This window comes from Hemicordylus capensis, chromosome 1 (genome assembly GCF_027244095.1).
Source record: "Hemicordylus capensis ecotype Gifberg chromosome 1, rHemCap1.1.pri, whole genome shotgun sequence".
Classification (NCBI taxonomy): Eukaryota; Metazoa; Chordata; class Lepidosauria; order Squamata; family Cordylidae; genus Hemicordylus; species Hemicordylus capensis.
This window is the reverse complement of record NC_069657.1, coordinates 95,885,205-95,902,030: the sequence shown is the minus strand read 5'-3', so window position 1 is coordinate 95,902,030 and position 16,826 is coordinate 95,885,205. Positions and strand designations below refer to the sequence as shown.

The following is a 16,826-nucleotide window of genomic DNA, read 5'->3' as shown; positions in this document are numbered from 1 at the left end:
AGGCAATTTGGAGGCTGTTGCTTACAACTAGCCACTTGATCTTTATCAGCATTGTTCCACTCCCTTAGAAATCTGTGTCTTTGGATACAACCTTTCCGGTTATTTGTATTACCCATTTAGTTATGGATCTGAACCAGTTTCTGCATAAGATTGGGCTAAATGAAAATTATAAAGATTCCTACCTTTTTTCATCTCCTTTCATATTTCTAGCATTAATATTATGGACATGATCCAAAAGTTGTTCCTTGATAAGTGCAGCATTAACATAACCATGAATGAAGAAAGGACAATATTTCTTTGTTGCCATTATAATAAATATTAATCATATTTGAATCTTGCTTTTTCTCCATGGACCTCAGGGCAGTGTACATGGGGTTACTCTATTATGTAAATTTGGCTTAGAGAGGATGACTGGCCCAAGGCTACCTTCTGGCTATGTACAGATGTAATACTATCCAAAGGACAGGTGACTGGCAGCACCCTATGGGCTCTGCATTGTTCCACCGTGAGGAACTGGTAAGGAAAGTCAAGGCAGTCAGGGTTGCAGAATCCCAGAGAGTGCCAAGGGCACAATTTGCTTCACCAGAGGTCAAATGCCACCAGGTTCAGACCATGCCTCCCAGGCTCCACTTCCCTGGCTGGAGAGCAGAGAGATTTAAAAGGACAGCCCTCTGGTCTAGAGCAGGGATTCTCAACGTTGGGTCCCCAGATATTATTGGACTTCAACTCCCAGAATCCATGACCAAGGCCACTGGGGCTGGGAATTATGGGAGTTGAAGTCCAATAACATCTGGGGACCCAACATTGAGAATCCCTGGTCTAGAGTCTAGCACTCTTGCCCATTCCATCAAGCCTCTCCTGACCCATTGCTGTGTGCAGGCTGGGGGAGCAGTGAGTACTGGGCATGGAAGAGGCCATTTCACTGGAGGGCTTGACTGAGGATCCGTTTTGGGGTTTCTGAGTCTTCTAGTTAGCAGGTTCGGGCTCCAGCCTGGTGTTAGGGCTTGGGGCTGGGCTTGGGGCAAGGGCTAGGTCTTCCAGACCAACTGCTCCCCTCCCTCAGAGTCAGATTCTGCACTACTGCTCAGCTTTTGGGTCAAGACATGCTGTCATGCTCTTCTCCTTCCCCATAAGCTCATGCACTCTTCCCACCTACCCTCCCACCTTCTTGAACATTCATGAACATTCTCCTTCCCTTTCAGTTTTGGAGTTAACTACCACAGAATTACATGTGCACCAACATTTATACTACAATGTTGAGGTTTTTGCCCCACACGCCTTGGTCACTTCCAGTAGGCTGCTTCCCCCTCTTCTAACCTCACTTGGCAGTGTGCACACCACCAGCAGCCCCCTCCAGCAGCTCTTCCACTCTACCTTTGGGAAAGCCAAAGGAACAGAAGAGAATCCCCCTCCACACTTGCTCTTCCATTCATTTTTCTTGGCTTTTCAAAACCAAGAAGCAGGAAAGCAGAAGAGGAAGGTGGTGATAGCCGCAGGCACTTACAAGTTGTCACCAGAGTTGATATCAAACCATAGCTAGAAGTCAGTTGGCAAATTGTGCTTTAGAATACCTATGGTTAGGAAAAACCACAGCTCTGAATGTGAAAGGGGCAATACCTGCATAAGAGAAGAAAACATATCACATTTCCATGGGGCATTCCTAATTGTCTGCTCAGAAGTAGGTGAGTTTCATGGCTGATGAAGATTTGAACCCAAGTCTCCCTAATCTTAAATTTATTCATCACCTCATAATGACAGAAAGGCCCCATTCACATGTAACACCAAACCAGAATTGAATGGCGCAGAGGTTGGGAATTGTGTATGTTAGAATGCATGAAACCATGGTTTCACAGCAAAAGTGACCTATGGTTTCCCTTGCCAAACTCCAGCTTGAACCTTCAGTTTGTAACGAGTTTCACTGCTGCAACCTGGGGTTTGAAAGTGGCAGCATTATGTCCAAATGCATGCACCGTCATAACCACAGTTTTGAACTGTTTCTGGAACCAACATCATAGAGAGGGCAGCCCCACCCAGGGATGCACCTGCTCTCTGCCTGCTGAGCTTCTCGCTGGCTGCCTCTCCAAGCAATTGTACCACCCCCTGTTTCTGTGCTCCTCATGCAGTTGCCCAGCAAAAGGGATGCTTCATTGTTCCATCCCAGTTACCTGTCAAAGGGAGAAGTCACATTGAGGGATGCCTGCTTTCCACTATGTCTCTTGCTCACCCCCTCACCCCGCTCCCTGCTAGCAACCAGAAGAGAAAGGGCATGGGATGGCAAGATGGGCACTATGAGTTTTGTTCACCAAATATATTATTATTATTATTATTATTACATTTATATCCTGCTCTTCCTCCAAGGAGCCCAGAGCGGTGTACTACATACTTGAGTTTCTCTTTCACAACAACCCTGTGAAGTAGGTTAGGCTGAGAGAGAAGTGACTGGCCCAGAGTCACCCAGCTAGTTTTATGGCTGAATGGGGATTTGAACTCGGGTCTCCCCGGTCCTAGTCCAGCACTCTAACCACTACACCACGCTGGCTCAAATAAATTGATATAGTAGGTTCACAAGCACATGCATTCAAGGTGGCACCATAAACCGGGCAACCAGATTAGACAGCTGCAAAGATAACATATGGCAGGGCAGCAATACCCAGGGTTGCCTTTAGAAGGCAGCCCCACCCAGGGATTCCTGAATGGCTCTGTTTTATTTTTTGCACAACAAAGTTGGGGAAAGGGGGCCCAGCCCCTTTTTCTTGGGTAAAAGTAAGCAGTCTCTGGTGTTACTCATGAGAATAAATCATCAAGCAGGAACAGTATTGACTCCAGTCACATGAGAGATTCTTCCTATGTGATCATGATGGATGCTGCTCCGGAGAGGACTCACAGAGTCTCCACAGAGGCCATGGAGAGACCCATGCACTACTAATGAGAAGAATCATCCTGGGGCACACAGAGATGGGGCTGAATCATTAATAATGTGTGACAATGCCCCTTCTCCCAAGGACCACTCTATCATGAGAGTGAAAAACCATGGAGACACGCATGCCGGCTGGACAGCAGATGCCAGCCTGGTTGCTCAACACAAGCAAGCCACAGGGATGATACTCCAGCAACAGCTTTCCTTGTCTAGGCGACTGCCACGATGAAGCAGTCCAAGCATTCCCTCTGCCAGTGTGATAATCCATTGATACATATTAATGTTTGTTTTTGCCCGGTACGGTGACCCCACTTTCCTGGGATTGCTGATAAATCGGGGCTCGCCTCTGCCATGTTTTCCCACAGCGGCTGCTCTGCATACTCCGCAACACCAGTCCAAACCCTGGAAACTTGGATGAAAGTATATATTTATCCCCGGTCTCAGTGTTTCCCTAGTCTGCCCCCCAAAGTACCACCGGGACACATGGAGTGACCACTACTCCTTGGGAATATGAAAGGGTTGCCTGGAGAGGAGGGGGTCACAGTATACATGTTCTATTATTTACCAGAGAAATAATTATTTCTATTATTTATTTAATGGCCCCACAGAAGAGGGGGCACCTTGATCTGGATGACCTACCAGCTGGGTGACTCTGGGCCAGTCACTTCTCTCTCAGCCTAACCTACTTCACAGGTTTGTTGTTGTGAGGAGAAACCTAAGTATGTAGTACACCACTCTGGGCTCCTTGGAGGAAGAGCGGGATATAAAATGTAAAAATAAATAAAATGTAAATGAGAGTGCAGTCCGGCGGAGAACTGAAGCTTATCAAGCTTCTAGTCTTCCCAGCGGACTGGCCTTCTCATGAGAGGGCTAATCCCTGGCCAGAAAGCCAACTCGGGGTCAGGAGTGTGCTTGGGTGTTCCTGGACTGTTTTGCCGGGGTCTGCTGCCATTGCAAGAGCATCCTTGGTCACAGTGGACCAGACCCCAGGATCCCTTGCCCTCCCTCATATACATATTTCCCTCGTAGGAAGTCATCATGATCCCTTCCCGGAGTAACAGAAAAATAGTGCCCCTCAGCATGCCCCTATTGCCAGAAATTGTGCTTGTGCAAGACTGTTTTGGTTTGGGGCTCTTACAAGGGCGGCAGTTTAAATGCCCTTTCCCTGCAAAGGGCAGGCAGTCCATTCCAAAAAGGCACAATCGCTTAAATGCCCTTTAAGATCGTGGCCAATGGCTGCCACCCTGCAGTCATTCTGATGCCTTGCCCACAGTCTGGTGACGTGAGCACTACGGCGCTTGCTGGAATGCGGACTTGGCAGACCAGGAAGAGGGAGGGGCTCCCCTACCCTCAGGCCTCAAACCGGAGGTTGCCGGGCGAACATCTAAGATGAGATTCGTGGTTACAAAAACTAATCTCGGGTTTCTCTCTCCACGTTTTGCCTTTATGTGTGAATGCAGCCAAATAACAAGAAGAAAGAATAATGAAGCGGATAACATAGATCTTATTTCAAAATATAAATTTCTCAGATCTACTGCTAAGCAGGCAGGGGGGAAAGCAACAACTGGGTGGAGCTGCAAGGAACATGTCTGGAAGTACCTTCTGCTTTATGGATAATCAACAATAGCTATAAAAACAACACAATTTTTATTATCCTCTCCAACAGATTCGGGGGGAAACCACCACATGACCATTCAAGGCCACATGGTGAGTCAGTGGCATAACTATTAATGGAACTTGTGTGATAAACCCTTTTCGTCATTTTGCCTGTCCAACTCCAAAGCTAAATTCTGCACTTAACCTTTTTTGCTGCCAATAAAAAGAACATATGCCTAATGACATTTCCAGTTTCATATATTACTTTCCATAGTTGTAATAATTCTCTCTGCCTTTTAGACCAATTAACCTTCTGGATCGTAATGTGATATGTTAAGCAATATACCTTATGTTATAGTATGCAATGCCAAGAAATCACTTAATTCTACCTTGCTCAGATGGTTAGCAGTGGCAACATTGCTACCCCACTGCAGTCAGAGGAGCATTTACCCCTGGACTTCAGGGCTGAAGTCCAGGGCCTCCTCACCCCCTGGGACCCCCCAAATCCTCTTTAGTTGTCCTGGGTGGTGTGGTTTGTGAATTACCTAGGTGCACCTCTGACTGTAGTTCTCAAAGTTTCAGCATCCCTTATGTTTGCTGCTCATGGGCAAGGAGGTAAAAGGAAAAGGATTGTATGGACACAGGGGTCCATAGCATGCTGTAAGGTTCTGGAGACAGGCCCTTATATTAGGGCAGTGGCCAGCAGGCCAACTTAGTGTGATATAAGGGAGGAGACAGAGGCCATGTCCCTTCTCTCATTACTCACTTATGCCCCCATATTAGTGTATTTTCTGTCCTAGAAAGGAGATTGTGGCTAGAGGAAACAATTTTGGCATTTTTTCATTCCTTCTGATATCAGCTATGGAGAGATCAGAGGTGCACCTAAGTAATTTTGGAGCCTGGACATAGAGGCCTTTGGAGCCGCCCCCCTGCCCCCCCCATTAAGCATCATGGCAGTAAGACCACACCATATGGGACAGACTAAAGAAGATTGGGGTGGTGGGGGCTTGGGGCTGTGGAGGCCCTGGACTTCAGCCTGGAAGTCCAGGGGTAAGAGCACCTTTAGGAGAGATTTCCTATGGCCAGAAGTTCCTTCAGTGTTCTGCAAGGGTATGGGCAAATGATGGGCCAATTGGGAGTTATTTAATAGCCAGATCTGGCCCACAGTCTTCCAGTGGTCTACCACTGTCTTAGGTTCATTTCAGATGTTCCTTTGGTCATGGTAATAATGTACTCATGCAAGTAATATAATGCACAGTCAGCTCAGCCATTCTCACATTAAAGACACAGGATTGAGAGTCTAGAGATGGCTGTGTCTAGAAATCCCAAGCCACAGAAGTGTTTATACCCTCACCCGTTGTCATACCCTTCCCTCTGCTGAACTGGAAGGCAAATACGGAAAGATCCCAGTTGCAGAGATACTTTGTCCCTGTGACATTGGGGAGATAGAAACCACAGAACATGCACTCATCTTTTACCCCTTTTAAAGAGACATTCAGGCCAAGCTTATATTTCCACTACTTCACAAGTACCCTGGCCGCCCAAACCATGTCTATACCTGGTTGCTGCTTTCGAATGAAAACCCGGCCTTCACGTATAACACTGCTAAGTTCTGCAAGGCAGTGTGTAGGATCTGCCAGGTTGTGACTGCCAGGACTTTCCCTTGCATCAGCGCTGCATAGATTTAAACCACTGACTTTTAAAAATCTTTTTTAGTATACCTATTTAGATGCCTTATTTTATATACCCCATTTTAGTCACCACTTTTTGCGTTTTATATATTTCACATTTTATCTGCTCAATTTTTTCCCCAAATATAGCTGTTTAATAATCTCATAGCTACCCTCTTTTCTAAGGATAGCCGCTTTATAGTATTATAATATAGCTTTATACTATTAGAGTAGCAATTTTAGAGTTATATAGTTTTATGGTTCCATAATTTGTTTTTTATTATTTTGAATCATTCTCTACTGTTCTATCTTATGCTGGTCTTGGACTGTAATAATCTGCCACCTTTCTCCCCATGCACTTCTGTTCAAAAGATAATCCCAAGTAGTCACATGAAGCATTTGTGAAACAATGCATCTCAGCAACATTTCTTCCATTATCTATAAAAAAGATGTCTCTTGCTTCTTTAAAGAATCAAAGACCTTTAAAATAAAATTTTTTTAAATCCACAATAATTATCCTATTTAAGGATAATGTGCAGTCATTTCTACTGCTACTGCTGCCAGAGGCTGTGAGGAAGTAAGTCTCTTTTAAACACGAGTCAGTCAGTAAAGAGAAAGAAAAAGAAACCTAAAGAAGCATCTAACTAAAAACCCTTGTATTACTGAACGATGATAGTGGGCAGGAGTCAAGTACAGACAACGAACCAGGAGAACACTTTCACAGGCCCATCCAAGGAAACTAGGGCTGGCACTGGCATTATCTAATGCTGGTAGTGATGGCACAGCAGAGTTTAGATCAATGAAGCAGCCTTCATTGGGATGCAGAATAAACAGTGCATGGCTGGCAGCAGAGACTGAGAAACCGAAAAGAAGTGGAAGTTGGATCTAAGCAATGAATTCCCCATTCAATATGAGATCCCAGCATTTCCTCAAGGGCTTGAATTTGCTGGGCTTTGTTTTAGACAAAGGTGACAGGAAGTCTCAGAGCAAAAAGGGGTCAGAGTCCCTCGCTTCGAAGGCCAGCAGGTCCATGGGAGGCCTACTGAGCCAGAATGTTCAATTCCACAGTACCAATTTAAAGAGATGGGAGAGTTGGAGAGAGCTTGGTCAAAGTGAGGCTGAAAAGAGAATAGGATTGTACCCAACATATACATAAGAGGGGTTAATCATGCAGAGAGTGGGGAGGTATTGAGGTTAAGGTTTTGAAATCTGGGATTCCTTACTCCTGGGATGTCAAATGAGATTTGGGGTGGGATGGACTTTGTTAAAGTGCTAAGAAAATATTCTGTTTAGGAACCTGGTATCTTGCTCAGTGTTTATAAATAGGGTCTGACTGACATACAGTATCTGGTGCTGGAAATTTTTTTATTGTTACAGGTCACTTTGGCTAACAATTCTATAACCCTCTCTCACCCTTCCTCAAGGTCCCAGTACAAAACTCAGCAGGGGCTGGAGCACAGAGAAGCTGAGCCAGTTCTGGCAGGGGGCCAGTCCAGGTAGAGCCCCGCTCTTACCCAAATGTTCTACAAGGGCACAGTCTTGTGTTTGGTTTCTTGTTGGGTTTCTTCCCTCCTCTGCAGCTTGCCACTCAGCTTGAGTCACTTGAATTTTTTTTAAAAGTCAATATTTGTTGGTCAACCTCTTTTAACAGGAGCAGCCCAAGACATTTTGCGGGGGGTGGGGGACGGGACAATATGATGCCCTCCCTGCATCTGTTGCCACTGAGTGTTCAGCATTCTCAGACCATGCTGGCTGCTGAGGCAGTAGTGTTGGCACACAAGCACTCTCAGACTATGATACCAAACCAGGCAATGGCTGCAAGGGCATTTCCACATCAAATTGTGGGGAAAGAAAGGGTGCACCACAGCAAGGTGAGGAGGGGGGAAATGAAAAGTGTACCAAAGGAAAGCAAAGAAGGGCAGCAGCAGTGGATGATAAGGTGGCACCTGTGGTGGCAGGAACCCTTTAATTGCTGCCCCCTGTGCCTCTCCCTGCACTGGCATTTGAGGCAACCATCTCACCTTGCCTCACAAGAGGGCCACCCCTGCCTTTTGACTATCTCTGCTTCCCTTCATTTCAAAAGTCTGCCAGGTCTCTGGCTCTCTTTCTGCACGAAAGGAAGCTAAGCAGAGACTGATATCTGCCACTGTATTTGCCTGACCGAGGAGCCTTCCAATGCCTACCACTACAGACCTGCCATGCCTAGCACTACAGTACCACCAGCAGCTCCTCTATAAAGGTGGCAGGGGCACTGCCCACCTTCTAATTTATCCCAGCATTTCCCCTCCAAACACATAGCTCCTACCAAAAACACACACACACCATCCATTTCCTCCAGGAAGAGAGCTGGTCTTGTGGTAGCATGCATGACTTGTCCCCTTAGCTAAGCAGGGTCCACCCTGGTTGCATATGAATGGGAGACTACATGTATAAGCAGTGTAAGATATTTCCCTTAGGAGATGGAGCCGCTCTGGGAAGAGTATCTAGGTTCCAAGTTCCTTCTCTGGCATTTCCAAGATAGGGCTGTGAGACATTCCTGCCTGCAACCTTGGAGAAACCGCTCCCAGTCTGTGTAGACAATACTGAGCTAGATGGACCTATGGTCTGACTCAGTATATGGCAGCTTCCTATGTTCCTCTCTCTCTGTTTTCTCTCTCCACTCCGCCCCACCGGCACATTTCTGACAGAGAGGACATGCCCACTTTTCCTGCACAGAGCTCCTTATTCATTTGATTTTCTCCTCCTAGGGTGGTTGGTGTCTTTAAAGCCGGAGTAGGCAGATGCACCTCCATAGTGGCCTGGGAAAGAAGGAGGAGAAGGTTATGGTAGTGGTGCAATGGTGGTGTTTGGGTGGAGGTGGGTCCCAGGTGGGGAAAGAACAAAAGAAGGGATGGGAGGTGGAGTAGTATTGAAATGAGGCAGTAAAACAATCAGTAAAACAGGAGCCATCACTGGCCATGGTGGTGAGCCCTCCAGTAACATCCCACGCAAAGGGGGCATCGTCACCTGGCTCACTGCTTGGCTCCGAAGCCAAGCAAGCTCTCCCCCTGAACATTTGCTGCCTAAACAGTGTTTATTTTGCTTGTTCTCTCCCTTGCCGGAGGTTTCCCCTTTCCCCACCGGCCTCCCTTGATGTGGGCATCAAGGCTGGCCAGCTCTTCGGCCTGTTTGAGCCTTCCCCCTCCGTCTCAGTGGCCATTTTGGAGGCTGCCACGCCTGCACAATTGGCCTCTGCATGGTCTGGGTCACGTTCGATGTAGAACCTGTTTGCACATCCTTAGTTACAACTGGTAGTTTGCTCATGCCCCCAAGGAAATGGACACAGTCCAAAACTACATCATTTGGACACAAAAGATGTAGAGAAGGAATGAATTCTGTTAGAAAGGAAAATAATTTTTAAAATCCATTTGCTATGCAGAGAGCTAACCAGGATTTTCTCTAGATTGTGGCCAGTATCTGTAACGTTCATATGTCCACTGGGGGTTATGGTTCATTGGGCAAGGATTGAGGAAGTGATCTGGGGGGGGGATTTGTTGCACCTAGACAAGTGGTGGGCACCCAAGGTGGGCAGTGAATGGCACCCAGACATGTTTAGGAAGCATGGAGTAGGAAGAGTGTGTCCCCATGTATCTTTGCTTCCCACAGTGTCCTCTAAGTTACAGGAGATGGTTCATAGCTGCAGCAAGCATCATTAAAACACCTGTGATTTTTCTATTATTGATGTATGTATTTTTTTAAATAGGCAGAAAGAACTGCCCTTGTAACTTCAGTATGCATTTGTTCTCCACTTTTGTAACTGGTCTTTGCTTTACCTCTGCTTATATGGATCTATTTACTTTTACATGTATAGCCTGTGCTTCCTCCAAGAACCCATAGTGATTAAATTCTAACCAACAGCCCTATGAGGAAGGTTATGCTGAGAGATAAGTGATTGTCCCAGAGTCATCCAGAGTCACCCAGTGAGTTTCATGGCTGAATGGGGATTTGAACTTGGATTTCCCCAGTCTAGTCCAGTACACTAACAACTGTACAACTCTGGCTCAGAGTTCATTATTCTTCGTTGTTTGTTAGTAGTACTACTATTAATTTTTGAAATAGTCAGGCTGACAGAGCTGCCCTGGTACTCCTGTGGATTTACTCTCCACAGAAGCAGCCTTTTGTAGGTGGTCTGTGCTTTACTTGTGCCTTGTACAGTTCCTTTCCTCTGTGAGTGTGCTTGTATTTAATCCTGCTGTATTAAAAATCTACACAATACTCTAGTCCTGTTAAGCACTATAAAGCAACTGATGCTTTCCATAATTCTCTGTATCTCTGCTGATGAGCAAATGAGAGTTGTGTAAGTGTTGTATGTAAGTGTTTGTATTTGATCCCACTCATTAGCTACAAATCTGCACTTTGCCAGTTATTGCTAAGGCACCCATGTAGTCCTGGCTCCACTTCTCACTACCTGTGGCTCCACTCATCACCTGCCCTGCCTAGTGCCCCCACCTAGTCCCAGGAACCAGCAGCCGCCACTGGTGTGTGTGTGTGTGTAGGGAGCTTAATCCATGGGGTGTGTGTGTGTCTATGTGTATGTCAGTGTTTGCACAACTGCACTGTTTTATAGCCCTCATACACACAAATAAATCTTATATAGATTTAGTAAAGTAAAGTTAAGTGTGCCGTCGAGTCGGTATTGACTCCTGGCGACCACAGAGCCCTGTGATTGTCTTCGATAGAATACAGGAGAGGTTTACCATTGCCTCCTCATGCGTTGTATGAGATGATGCCTTTCAGAATATATATATTTTTTCAGAATGTGTGTGTGTGTGTGTGTGTGTGTGTGTGTGTGTAATTCTCTTGGGTGTGCCTTGAAATGTGTGTCCCGGTGCTCAGCTGATTGGCTGGGTGGCGGACGGGCCTGATTGGCTGAGGTGCACCCAGGAGGATTGGTTGCCACAGCAGTGGCAGTCCAGCCACGGAGGCAAAGCCCAGGAGAGGTGGGAGAAAGTGAGTGGTGGGGAGGAGAGGCGGGGAAGTGGTGGTGGGGAGGAGAGGCGGCTGGACCTGGAAGTGGAGACTGGGGCAGAAGGTGTGGGGGGAAGAGGTAACCGCTGGCCCCAAAGAGCACATAGATGCTCTGTGCGGGGTTGGCTAGTCTTCCTATATTTCTGCTGCCTGATATAGGTGTTTCCCATAGTCTGGGCAACATAACAGCAGGGATTCAAACCAGCAACCTCTGGCTTGCTAATGAAGTCATTTCCCTGCAGCATAGGCAGAACTGGGGGGGGCAGGCAGGGCACGTGCCCTAGGCGCCACTGAGGTGGGAGCACCACGCCAGTTCCTGCCACCTGAACCCCATTGCCCACCTGCTCAGCTCCAGGGCCCCTCAGCCACTTGCCTCCAGCTCCGGCCTAGGATCAGAGCAGCCTGCAAACTGCAGAGCTCTTCTCTCCCCGCCTCTCAGCTGATTGGCAGGTGGGCGGGGCTTGCAGAGAGGCCTCCGAGTAGGCCTCCCTGAAGCCTGAACTCGGCAGGCCCCAAGGGAGGCAGGAAGCTAGGAAGGAGGCTGGCAGAGTTCCGTGCAGCAGACCCTCTGCCCAGACCATCCAGTACAGCCTTTGCCAGGTAGGCTGTGAATTCCTTTTTGTGGTTACCCCCTCCCTCAATATAAGGATCTGCTTGCCATAGGGCTTTGATATGGGTGGTGGGGCGAGACTGAGAAGTCTCTGAATATTTAATTTAAAACAGACTGAAAAATGTGCTGGCTTTAAAAACAAAAACTATCTTAAAAGGCCTATAAGTGGCTTGTTTCATGTCAGAAAATTACAAACACTTCTGGAACAAATATTTATTTATTTATTTATTTATTTATTCATTCATTCATTCATTCATAAATGCACTTATGTTCAAGTTGTTTTGCAACCCAGAAGGTCTGAGTGAGAACTGTGACGCATGTGTTGTGCTTTTATTTTATTTTATTTTTCTTGTGTGTGAACTGCTCTCCAATAACTTGCAGGGACTTCAGAGTAAATCTAGCCAACATGTGAATGCAGCACCTCCATTCCAGAGGAGATGTGTGTTAAAGGGCTTTAAAAGCCTCGTGTGAAAAACCTCCTGGAATCAAACTTTACTGAATTTGTTCAGAATTCTGAGAAAACAAACATAGGCTCACCCTGCATGCTTGAAAGTCTCCTTTGCTAATCTGCAGCGAGGGGGCCATTTTAATAATTAGCATTGCTAGTGTGTTCTAGGCATTAAAAGTAGCACAAATATATAGTATTCAATGTATATCACTATATACTGTGAAGTGTGCATGTGTGTATTCAGTGAAATGTATTTCCAGGCAGCATACTTATTTTGAAATATCAGACTTAAATCCTTGGGGGCCTGGGGTGTGTGGAGGCCCTGGACTTTGAGGGGCTGGGGGCCCATTTTAAAATCTCATCTTGGCCCATTCCAACCTTGCTATGCCCCTGGCGGTCACTACACATGGGTTTCTGCACAACACCTGCACAGAAGAAACTTCCATGTAGAAAATGTGTCTCTTGTAAATTGACCCTAAATTTTCCATCCATGACTGGGATATTTGAGAGTTAGAGTCAATAATAAAAGAACAGCACACTGCTTGTGACAGGAAGGGGCAAATTACAATGATTTCTTAGTCTGGCAGGGGCTGGTTTTGGCCCTGGCAGAACTTGGCTGTCTGCTCCTGTTGCAAATGCCTCTGTCTAGTGTGGCAAACTAAAGTATCCTCCTCCCTCTTGGTGTCAAAGTAAGCACTGGTGTGGTGAATGCACATATACCCCATCATGAGCCAACAGTCATCATAAGACAAAGGCTGGCAGGAATCATTCACTGGTTTACAGACCGCCGCCAACACCACATTCTTCTTCCCCTATTTTGCTAGTGGCTATTTGGGCAGGTGATCCTCTAGGACAAAGTCATGTTTTTTAAAAAGAATGAGATGAGACAGAGAAAATGACACTTGGAATCCTCGCATAACTCCTGACTGTTGTTCTAAGTCTTTTACAGAGATGGCTCATGTTTTCAGGTTTTATCAACAACCATGTCTAGATGGTACAGTGTTCCTTTTAACAAGGATTTCCAGATATTGTTGACTACAAGTTCCATCATTCCTGTTTGGACAGGGGCACAATTTCAGTGCTTGCCCTAGGCGCTATTTTCCCTAGTTACGCCTCTGCCCTGCAGTGCCATTAACTAAAGGTTTATTCAGCAACAACTCCATTTTCTCATTCTCCTTTCCCTCCCTTTTCCTTTCTGACTCCTCCCCCACACAGGTTCCCCACTGATAAACATCGAAACAACTAAATACAAGGGTTTGCTGGGTAGAATATAACACATGGGGAGGATGAATTGTTGCTCGTATGGGTATGAATCTAAGTCCACAAAATGTCCTCCACCCCATCTACCACTGCAGTCCCAGTCAGCAGAAGCCACCACTGTACAGCACACAGAGCTCTCTATGTTTTATTTCCCTAAGAAATGGTGGGGGACGAGAAGCACCCAGTTCCGATGCAAAAGTAGAGACTAAAGTCCCACAGTGCTTTAAAATTTGGTATCAACCAAATCCTTCTTCAGGGGGGAAATATTTTCCAATGAAATCTTGTCATAAAAATGCCAAAAGTTCTTCCTGGAATAAAGTGCCATTTGGAGGCCGCTTTATTCATCAAAATGGGCTTCGAATTGGTTCTCAAATCCCCCAAATCAATTCGAGTTGAATCAGGGGCAATACTCTTCTACCCAAAATTCGGCCCTATGGTTTGACTCGACTCTACCCAAATCAATTTGAGGTTGAATCAAATTGCAAACCCCTAATATCCATGCCTCAAATGTGTTTAGGGATGTGAGGAGAAACATTAAAGTTCTCACACAGCAGAGTATGCTCTGGTGGTAAAGATACTTAGCCCAAGAGATTATCTGGAGACAGTTGGCTGAGTTAAAAAAATCTTAAACCTTAATATTTATTAAGAAACTAAAACATCACATACTGAGAGAGACATAGCACACAAATAGGCATATCCTTCAACAACAATGGAACAGTTTGACTCTTAACTGACCAAGAGAAACTTGTTAACCTAACTCCTCATGCCTCTAGTGTCCAGAAGAAGTTACCGCAGTGCTATAAGCAATGCTTTAGAATTCTCACTTCTTAGACAATGAAACTAGAAAAGTGAACACTAGAATATGGAGCCTGATCGTGGCAGGCAATGCCTGGATAATGTGTCATGCAGCTGTACTGGCCAGCCACAGGAAGAGTCAGACCCAGACATTGGGCTGGCCAAGATCCCACAGAGAAGTGGGAGGGTGGCAGTTGCAGTCGGGGAGAGCCTATGGAGAACCAGGGACATACAAAGCCCCAGACAGGCAGCAGAGGAGGAAGCTAAGGGTAAAAAAAAAAAACCTGAGGGAGGACTGGGAAGGTCCAGCAAAGATGAGGAAGGGGAGAAGAGGGTGACCCCTCAGTTGCAAATAGGGCTAGGTGAATGCTTGCACCACTGCATACTTTCAGTGATGATCTTGTTGGCTAGAGTGGCCTTTGGGCTCAGTTGTGGGAATGAGAGGCCAAAGTCACCAGACAAGGAAGAAGAGGGTACAGGAGCTAAGAGCTAGGTTCCTTGATGATGTGGATTTGATCTGAAGGTACCCTCTGCTGACACACACCTCTCAGTAGGCCACAGGGATTTAGAGATTACATTTGGTTTTACTGTTAATGAAAGCCAAAGGAATTAAGCAGCATACTTTGTGGGTCAGCATCTTTTTTGATCATGGATCATGGCACAGAGCTGGTTCTATTTCATCTCAACAACATACAAACTTAAACAGTTTCAACTGTTTCCTTAGAAACCTGGGAAATGCTCTGTGTTGACAAAAGAGTTTCCTTTCCTCCCCAAACCCATATTTACTTGAGGTAAATCAAATGTGGAGCAGAGGTGTAAGATTAGGGGAGAATCAATCCCTTAGGGCAGAACAATTGATATTTAATTTCTCCAATGGCTGCCAATTCTCTTCTGAATGCTGCCACCGCCACCCTCACATCCTCTGCTCCACTTAGAAGGAAAATACAGGCAAGATAATCTTCTATTTGCCTCATGGCATATAGCTGAACTATAATAGTTCTATCCTCACTTCAGGGATAAGATTTTCTAACACCATTATCAGAATCCTCCTAAACCTACAGTTTCCAGAGCAACATGGGCAAGCCATAATCATGCAACATGTATCACACTAATTTTTGTTCTTAGTGTACAGTATACTAAAGTGTTTAAATTATCTTGGCTGAGAGTCATTTCATTAGGGGGAAAGGAGACTATTTTTTCCTGCTCTTCATCCAGCACATTGGAGAGACCAGATTTTTCTACCAATGATGTAACTGCTGAATTTAGTGATGAAGCTGCATTAAAAATGGGTTAGGCCCAGTTTTTATACACCAACAAAAGTGTCCTGTCTTCCAAAAGCACTTACTTTCATGTCTCAGAAAACAGTTTTGCACTGGCAGGATCTAGATAGTGAAAAGCTGCAGTCTTTCTTCCTGTAAGACTCAGAATAGGAATGCTATTCAAAAACCTTCCTAGCTTCCATTTTTACGCCAGAGAATTTTCAGTTCATGATCCTGCTCTTTGAAACAAAATAAGTATAATTTTCTGTTGTTACTATTTTCCCAATGTACTTCACAGGAAATACCAAAGAAAAGATTTTTAAAAAATGTTCACCTGAAGCCAATTTGAAAGGAGACTTTGCCATAATGTCCACTATTGAGATATGTGGAATTTAGGTTGCAGGACAACCACCTCCCACAATATTCCAGCATTTTATAGAACAGAATAAGGTATACTGTATATAACAACAACAACAAAAAGTTCCCTTGAATAAGCCATAGGGCATTCCTCCAGTTCATTAAAAATTCATCATCTCAACTATCCTGCTTTTTCTCAGTCAAAGGTTTAAAACAGCACTGCATATCTAAAGCCTGTTTTCAGTTGACCTTGATTATGTGGATTTGATCTGAAGGTACCCCCTGCTGTCACACATCTCTCAGTAAGGGATCAAAAAGGGACATACCATGCAGATATGTAAAACAATACTCATTTTGAATAATTCACCAAAAATAAAGATACAATTTCCTGCATTACCCATGATGCAGCAGTAGTTGCCAATGGTAAGAGTATTAATGCCACAGAATTAAGGATGCAGTCACATGGAGTGTGGGAAAGGGAGTGACAGAGTGGAATTTATTGGTGAGGCCCGCAATGAATGGAGTAGGCAAGTGTGGGGAAGTAGGAGGCAGGAGAGAGTAGCACATGTGGCTGTGATGGTGTGTTGTGTCCATATGTGAGAGACCAGGTGGGTGCTGGGGTTCCTTCTGCTGTTGCCTGCCTGCTTTTGCTTCCCCTATGGGGCTGCAGCCTCAGGTTAACATCTGTGGGAAGTGTGGGCTGGACTGGGACCAGCCCCTGAGTGACTCAGCCGTTCCTCAGGTCACCTGCTCAGTTTTGGGCTTTATAGGGAGGCTTCTTGTGGTGGCAGAGGAGCCACTTTGGGGGAGAACAAGGGCGAGGGCTAGAGGGCTTCTGTTTAATTAGTTTTAAGCTGTTTTAGACTTGGGTTGAAAATTGTAATGTGTTTCGATTCATCTGAAGATG

The 16,826-nt window shown here is 45.6% G+C and overlaps 1 protein-coding gene and 1 long non-coding RNA gene across 8 annotated transcripts in view; one reads left to right on the top strand and one right to left on the bottom strand.

Annotated features, from left to right (window-relative positions):
• The window catches only part of PAMR1 (peptidase domain containing associated with muscle regeneration 1), a 130,975-nt gene that overhangs the window by 36,082 nt on the left and 78,067 nt on the right, over positions 1–16,826 (bottom strand). The window lies entirely within an intron of this gene.
• LOC128338902 (uncharacterized) overlaps positions 1–16,826 on the top strand; it is a 65,172-nt gene that overhangs the window by 41,082 nt on the left and 7,264 nt on the right. The window contains exon 1 of one of the 3 annotated variants that reach the window (XR_008312748.1): positions 11,694–11,790. The exons of the other annotated variants lie outside the window; for them this stretch is intronic. This is a non-coding gene — a long non-coding RNA (uncharacterized LOC128338902). Of the gene's footprint in view, positions 1–11,693; positions 11,791–16,826 lie in introns of those variants that run through there. 3 annotated transcript variants of the gene reach the window in all.